Genomic DNA, 9,304 nt, shown 5'->3' with positions numbered 1-9,304 from the left:
TATAATTTTATGACTCAACTCTCTATATTTATCAATCAAGAATATGCTTTAAAGTTTTCAAAAATTACAATTTTTCCAACACCCTCACCCTTGGCCTGCAATTTATGTATCATCTTATGAGGAGTGTTATTTTGCAATTTTTCAATTCAAAATATTTTTTTTTATAACCACACGTGTCATCATCTATTTTATGGTTTAAGACTAGTCTTGTTTAAACAGATGATAGTATTCAAGTAACTCCTAAATTCAAAATGTTAATTTTTTTCACAGTAAGGATTAAAATATGGAATCTAAAGGATCAATACACTCAACTAACAAAATATTAGAGATAGAACAAGGAGGAACATCGAAAACATGTCGGTCAGGTCGGAGTTTCATCGCTAGCCTAACCATTCCATCGACTATTTGGTTTATGCTTATTGCCATATGAGTAGTCCTAACTTCCCAAGGGTATGACATAAGAGCTTTAATTCTTTTGGTAATCAACTATCTTTCATCGTATTGGCTAGTCATCAGCTCAACTGCCTCCAAACAATCCATTTCCAAGATGATGCGCCTAGCTAGTGCCTTTCTCTTAAGCTAGCATCAAACCTTCAAGAGTCCCCCACAACTTAACTTCCAGAATAGGACATGAACCAATAAACTTGGTGAATCCCCAAACCCAACAATCTCAATGATCATGGGCAACACCGCCAACTTCAACATTGCTAGTTGTGCTATTCAAAGATGCATTAATATTTTAGTTTAATGCTATTACCAACGTTACAGAATCCTATAAGTTCACACTATTTGGTTGGGATGACCAAAATGTAATGAAAGTTGAGATTATGTTTAACATGTCATAAAATTAAATTAATTATAGAAATATTCAAATAATTAATTTAATTTGACATGTTAAAACTAATCATAATATATGTACATACTTGATGCACATACATATAAAGGATTAAATTAAAATAATGTGAAAATATGTTTCACATATTTTAATTCATAAATCTAGCTTTTCAAATTTATTAAATATTGTATTTAATAAAAAAATTGTTTAAGAAAAGAAAAGAAAAAGATGTTAGGATTTAAATTTAATCGATATCTCCTTAAGTAAAAGAGAAAATCTCATTTTAATATACATCCTTTTTTTCCTCTCGGTGGTTAATGACTATTCAAAATTGTTTTGAATAAAAGGAAAGACTAATCCAAATAAGGTTACCCGAATAAAAACTTTAACTAGTAGCAAAGTTCGTTTCTCTCTTAAAATTTTTAAAAGTTTTTCTGATCATTCTCTGCCAAGTGGATCACATAGAGGTCAAGAATTTTTCACTGCGGTTGAGGCTTATGACACTAGTAATGGAATCAACCCTGTTGTTGTGTTGTTTTTAGATTGCATAAGGTATATTTTTTACCTTTTCTCAACCCTAGTTCATGGCTAAAATAATTTATTTTGGCCTTTTGACCCCATATTGTAGGGTGGATCTCGAAACACATGAAAGATCTCCCTCTAAGTCGTACATACACCTTTCATCGAATACAAATTTCCAATTAATTCCATATGTATCTATGAAGTTTAGTATGGAATTCTATTTTCTCACTTTAAATTGAGTATCCATTTCCCTCTCTTTCTTGCTAGGATTGGAAATCATGTGTTTTACATATCTATATGATTGAGTTACTGGGTTTCCGAAATAGTGTAAAAAAAGTGTTTCAAATCATTTCTATTTGAACCAAACTTGTTTTAAAAGAGTCGAGGCATTTCAAATTGTTTGTTGACACGAACAAAGTCAAGGAAAACTTCTAAAATTATTTTAATATTGGACCTTGGACACATAATAGTTCAGAATTGAATCTCTTTAGAAAGAATACCTTTTGTCTCATGGTAGCCTACTCCAATCCCCTTACGAAACTTTTGTTATTGGGTTAGCCATACACTTCACATGTTTCTAGTGGTTCACATGGCATCATCAAATGATACAAGCCTTGGATAAGAATCTACAATGCACTAGAACTCCCTTGTTGACCCTTTACTCCGACAACATTTAGGGTTCCTCGAACAATGTGATATCTCCGGTTAAATCATTAACTCTTCCCCCTCTTACTAAGACTACATAATGTTCTTGTGAATTATGACCAATACCAAGTATATAATGTTGGAAAATATGGACATCACATATATAGTAAGGATAATTACATGTTATTATTTACTATTATGATAGGTTAGCCCAAATTAAAAGTAATCTAATTTGGTTAGAATTTTATTGGACTTTAATTATTAAATAAAGTATAGGTCAAATATGTGTAGGTACTCTAGTAATTGAGTTCTAATAAAATTCTAATTAATGATGGGCTAATTAGAATTTGATAAAAACTAACATGCCAAGGTTATAAATATTAGGGTTATGGTCCCCAAATTATACACAAGATATCTTTTCTAATATCCCATCATTAGGGAAGAGAGAGAAGATATACTCTGAATTTCTTGTGTGCTAATTTCGAATATCAAATCCCCAAAATTCGGTAAAACTTCAAGGAATTCATGGATTCAAGTACGCTTTCGCATTTAGTTTTGTTCTTGATTTATTCTTGATGACTTGACATGATAGATCCTGGTTTATTCAGTTTTATTTTAGATTTATTTTACAAATCAAACAAGTGGCATCCGAGCCTCGTCATATCCAATCATTGAGAATTGATTAAGGTTCTTCATTTAAACGATTGATTCATGAAATTTCATTGGTTTCATATTTCTGATATATATGTTGATCTTTGAAGATTTATATTAAAGTATTTTTTTGTTAGATCTTGATTATCTTGAATTCATATTAAAAATTTTAGGGTTTTGTTTTAATTTTTTTTTAATTTATGCTTCGATTTGTTGTATGTATATATGCATATATAATTGCAAAACATGTAGTTATTATTATTATTATTATTATTATTATTATTATTCATGTAAGGCATTTAAAAAAATTTCAAAGTATAGAAATTGATTCATATATATATGTTTTGTTTATATATAAATATATAATATATGCATGTTTTGATTGGTTTAATGCATGTTGTTTTGGAAATTTATATAAATATATATAATTATCTTTTAATTTGATTGAAAGATGAAATTAAGGTAAATATTTTGAAATAAATAAATTCAGATTTTTGCTTTTAATTAAGGATGTCTAATTTAGTTGAAATAAAATGTTGCCAAAGTGACTTCTTTTGTGTAGATTTGTTTATTTGAAATATTAAGATGATTATATGTTTTTGTAATTCATGCGTCTATTGATTGACCCAAATGTAAGTTAATATTTGGCAGAATTTCAACGAAACATTTGTGGTGATAAATGTGTGACAATTATAAGGTATTTTATGTGAGCAATAAGTTAGTCCAAAGATTAATCATTGTTTGACATAATTTATCGTCAATGTTTGATTGCTATAATAAGAGTACCGCTTACTATTAATATTACTGTCCAAAGACTTGATATTAATATTGTGTTTGGTATCTTGAGATGGGATTAGCCATTATCTTGAATTTATTGTTTACTTATTAATATTGATTTAAGCTTGTTTTTGTTCTATATTCAACTAATTCATTTTTTTGTTGCCACAATATCTACTAATATAAATTCTATACCCATGCTTAATGGGACTAATTTTAAGGAATGGAAAAGGCACTTACTTATAGTGCTTGGCTGTATGGATATAGACCTTGCACTAAGGGAAGAACAACCTGCACCTCTCACTGTGGAAAGCACCCCTGGTGTTAAGAGAGATTTTGAGAGGTGGGATCGTTCAAATCGCATGAGTCTAATGATCATGAAACATATCATTCTAGAAGCCTTTAGGGGCACAGAATCTGAAGAGATTACTCAGGCGAAGGGTTACCTTGATGAAATTGAAAAACTTTTTGCTAAAACGATAAGGTTGAGATGACATCACTTTTGACTTATTTGATGCCTATGAAGTATAAGGGCCAAGGAAACGTAATGGAGTACATTATGGAGATGTTCTATATTGCTTCAAGGCTTAAGGCACTTAAGATTGAACTTCCTGAGGAATTGTTTGTTCTTATGGTTTTGGTATCGCTTACTGCATAGTTTAACCAATTTAAAATTAGTTATAACTGTCAAAAAGAGAAATGGATCCTAAATGAGCTCATTTATCATTGTGTGCAAAAGGAAAAAAGGTTGAAGTGTGATAATTCTGAAAGTACTCATTCGGCCAATGCCCCTAAAGACAAGGGTAAGAAAAGAAAATACCAGAATGAAGCTGCTAAGGGTCCAGCTTAAAAGAAACAACAACAAGCTACTTCTTTTGTAACAAATCTGGACACGTAAAGAAAGATTTTACCAAATATCATGCTTGGCGTGCAAAGATAAGTATAATTCTTAATTTGGTATGTTCTGAGATTAATTTAGCTTTAGTACCTAGAAACACTTGGTGGATAGATTCTGGTACTACTACTCACATAAGTGTTTCTATGCAGGGTTGCCTGAGTTACCGAAAGCCAAGTGATGGTGAAAGACACATCTTTGTCGGTGATGGAAAATCGGTAAAAGTGGAAGCGATTGGGCATTTTAGGTTGTTATTAGGAACTTCTTTTTATTTGGATTTAAAAGACAATTTTATTGTACCATCATTTAGACGGAATTTAGTTTCTATTTCTTCGTTGGACAAATTTGGATATTATTGTTCATTCGAAAACAATCAATTTAATTTGTCTTTAAATTCAAATGTTATTGGAACTGGTTATTTAAATACTTATGACAACCTTTATTTGCTAGAAATAGTTGCATCCTATAATGAAACCTTGCATGTGGAATCACGTGGTGTTAAACATAAATTAAATAAGGAAAATTCAGCATCATTATGTCATAGGCGCTTAGGTCATATCTCAAAAGTTAGAGTCAATCGCCTTGTGTCTGATGGTATTTTAGAGTCCCTTGACTTTACAGACTTTGATGTCTGTGTCGATTGCATTAAGGGAAACAGACCAAAACTAAGAGATTGAGTGCCAACAGATCTTCAGATGTCTTAGAATTAATTCATACAGATATTTGTGGGCCATTCGCTATGGCATATTGGAATGGTCAATAATATTTCATATCATTCATAGACAATTACTCACGTTATAGGTACCTATATCTCATTCATGAGAAATCTCAGTCTTTGGATATGTTCAAATCTTATAAAGCTAAAGTTGAGAATCAACTCAACAAAAGGATTAAAAACATCATATTTGATCGTGGTGGTGAGTACTACAGTAGATATGATGGCTCAGGTGAATAATGTCCAAGACCATTTGCGAAATTCCTAGAGAAATGCAGTATTGTCCCATAATACACCATGTCAGGATCACCTAGTATGAATGGTGTAGCTGAAAGACGAAACAAAACTCTTAAAGATATGGTAAGGAGCACGATTGCTCATGCTACCTTACCTGAGTCCCTCTAGGGAGAAGCATTAAAGACAATAGCTTACATTCTGAATGGAGTACCTAATAAAGCAGTTACAAAAACACCTTATAAGCTTTGGACAGGTCAAAAACCTAATCTAAACCACTTTCAAATTCGGGGATGTCCAATTGAGGCAATGTCTTATAGGCCACATGAAAAGAAATTGGACTCCAAAACAGTAAGCAGTTACTTTATTAGCTATTCTGAGCGCTCTAGAGGCTATCAATTTTATGATCCCATAATAAGAAATGTTTTTGAAACAGAAACTGCAACACTTTTTGAGGATGTTGAGTTTGGGGGGGGGAGAAATAAAGTTAGAGACATTGCTTTTGAGAAGGAATTGGATCCTAACTCAGTTCCTACTATCACTTTTGACGATGTTTAGGCTCTTATACCTATCATTGATCAAGAAGTGAATCCAGAACCTCTACAAGACGATGTTGAATAACTCCCCATTCAAAATGAGGTAATTGTTCCAGAAAAACAAACTCAACAAACTCAAGAACAAGTGCCATTAAGGAGGTCCACAAGAGAAAGGAGAAATGCTATTCCAGATAATTATATTGTACTTCTCCAAGAACATAAGGATGATAATAGAATGATGGAAGATGATCCAATCAACTTTCGTCAGGCTATGAAAAGTTCTAATTCTCAAAAATGGATTGATGCCATGAAAGATGAGTATAATCTATGCAAGACATAGAGTTTGGGAACTTGTCACATTACTTGAAGGTGCAAAATCAAATGGTAATGTGAAGAGGTATAAGGCTTATCTTGTAGCTAAAGGATATACTCATAAAGAAGGTATTGATTTTACAGAAACTTTTTCTCTAGTTTCATCAAAAGACTCCTTCAGGATAATCATGGTTCTTGTTGCTTATTTTGATCTTGAGTTACATCAGATGGATGTTAAGACTATGTTTCTCTATGGTGGCATTAAAGAAACAATTTATATAGTGCAACTAGAAAATTTTGAGTCGGAAGACTCAAAGAATATGGTTTGCAAATTGACAAAATCCATCTATGAATTCAAACAAGCTTCTCATCAATGGTAGCACAAGTTTCATCAGATAATTGTTTTGTTCGGTTTTGAGATGAATATTGTTGATGATTGTGTGTATTACAAATTCAGTTGGAGTAAGTACATATTTCTAGTTCTATATGTTGATGACATTTTGCTTGTCACTAATGATATAGGCTTATTGTACGAAACCAAGAGGTTTTTATCTAAACATTTTGAGATGAAAGATCTTGGGAACGCCTCTTTTGTTTTAGGAATTCAGATACATCGAGATCGACCTCGATGTATTCTTGGATTATCACAAAAGAGCTATATCGATAAAGTAGTCAAAAGATTTGGCATGCAGAGTTGTAGACCAAGTGATACCCTTGTCGCAAAAAGGAGACAAATTTAGTATTACTCAATACCCTAAGAGTAACCTCGAAATTCAAGAAATGCAAAAGATTCCCTATGCATCAGTTGTTGGGAGTTTAATGTATGCTCAACTTTGTACTCGTCTGGACATTACCTACATTGTTGGGATGTTAAGCAGATATTTAAGCAACCCTGGTATAGACCATTGGATAGCAACCAAAAGGGTTATGACATATCTTTAAAGAACAAAAGATTACATGCTTACTTATAAGAGATCAGATCTTTTGGAGGTCATAGGGTATTCTGATTCTGATTTCGCTGGATGCCAAGATAGTAGGAAATCTACATCAAGCTATATTTACTTGTTAGCTGGAGAAGCTCTATCTTGGAAAGGTGTCAATCAGACACTTGTAGCTTCGTCCACTATGGCAGCAGAGTTTGTAGCATGCTATGAGGCATCAAACCGCGGAATATAGTTGCCGAACTTTGTTATAGGGTTGCGCATTTTTGAGAATGTAGAAAGACCACTCAAATTATTTTGTGACAATAAGTCAGTAGTATTGTATTCCATTAACAACAAGAGTTCATCTAAGTCAAAGCATATTGACATAAAGTTCCTAGTTGTAAAAGAAAGAGTGCAAATTGGTCAAATATCCATAGAGCACATTGGGACAAACTTCATGATAGCGGATTCGCTCACAAAAAGTTCACCACCCAAGGTCTTTCATGGGCACACTGCTCACATGGGTGCTACATAGTTTGAGATATCATGATTTAGTAGGATTTTATATTTTATTTGTTTTATGTTTGTTTTCAAACATTTATGTATTTGGTTATTTTCTGATCAGAAATGAAGTATTCAGTTTATTCACTCTGTTTATTATTTTGAAACTGACCTCACTTAAGTTTAAAGAGGACCAGTTGGAAATAGACATGTTTAGATCTTATTGCATATAATTTCCATGCTACACATCCATACTTGATCTATGTCATTTGGTGGTGTTAATATACTTGATCATGGATGGATTTAGTTACGATATATGTAACGAAAGTCGCATTGGTTCTATGTTAACATAACTAATGGGCGAGATTGTTCGGAATACCTTTTGGATATGAAAGTAAAATTTTGAGCTCATAAGGTTATATAATAACATGCAATTATAGAGTAATTAGTATATATATGTGGTCCAACTAGGAGATTGTTGGAACATATGAACATCACATATATAATAAGGGTAATTACATGTTATTATTTACTATCACGATAGGTTAGCCCAAATTAAAAGTGATCTAATTTGGATAGAATTTTATTGGGCTTTAATTATTAAATAAAGTATGGGTCAAATATGTGTAGATACTCTAATAATTAAGTTCTAATCAAATTGTAATTAATGATGTACTAATTAGAATTTGATTAGAAATAATATGCCAAGGTTATAAATATTAGGGTTATGGTCCCCAAATTATACACAAGATATCTTTTCTAATATCCCATCATTAAGGAAGAAAGAGCAAACATTATCTAAATTTCTTGTGTGCTAATTCGGAATATCAAATCCCCAAAATTTGGTAAAACTTCAATGAATTCATGGATTCAGGCACGCTTCCACATTTAGTTTTATTCTTGATTTATTTTTGATGATTTGACATGATATGATTTTACTGATTAATATATTATTTTATTAAGAGAGTGATATAGCAAAAAAATGATAGATAAGTTTTTTAGGGTGATACCGAAAAAATGATAGATAAGTCATCCTTACTGCCACTCTGTAGAACTGTGCATGAGATTTTCACCTCATATGGCTCCTCATTCAATTCTTTCAAAGTCATTGGGCCCTTTTCCATGTTCGAGAATCTCCTTCTTTCTTTCACTCTATCCCGAAGGGTAACTAGGACAAATTCAATCATATTTTCATGTTCCAATTGAACATTTTGTATTTTTTATTATTCTCAAAAGAGAAGATTATTTTCACCAAACATCTGCGAATCTAATTACACGATCTTATAATAAAAACAAAATATCTTTCTCGATCAATCCCTTTGCTCCTCATTCTTCGATAATTAGAAAGATCCTTTTCAGGTTTGAATTTGTTCATTTGGATTTAGGTTCTTCTGCTTCATTTTTATTTACTGTTTTTATTATTTTCCCCCTTTTTTGTTTTTATTTTATTTTATTTTATTCCCTTCCATCATTCCCTAAGTCTCATAGGTTTGATCTTATAGAATTTAACCCATTTTCTTATCGAATGAAGGATGCGAAAAATCTGATTTTTTTATTCTCATACATGAATCCATGACTTGTGATTGACAGAATAAATTTTCATTGTGTCAAAAAACGTACCAACGATCCAACAGTGATTAAAATATAGCTCAGGCACCACACTTTATATCTTTCTTGTTGTATTTACTGATTAATTTGATTGGGACAAATGTATCTCTCTGTTCATGATGACACATAAATTATTACTAGGTGGGGGAG

Source organism: Gossypium hirsutum, chromosome A10 (assembly GCF_007990345.1).
Source record: "Gossypium hirsutum isolate 1008001.06 chromosome A10, Gossypium_hirsutum_v2.1, whole genome shotgun sequence".
Classification (NCBI taxonomy): Eukaryota; Viridiplantae; Streptophyta; class Magnoliopsida; order Malvales; family Malvaceae; genus Gossypium; species Gossypium hirsutum.
Note: the sequence above shows the minus strand (reverse complement) of the source record.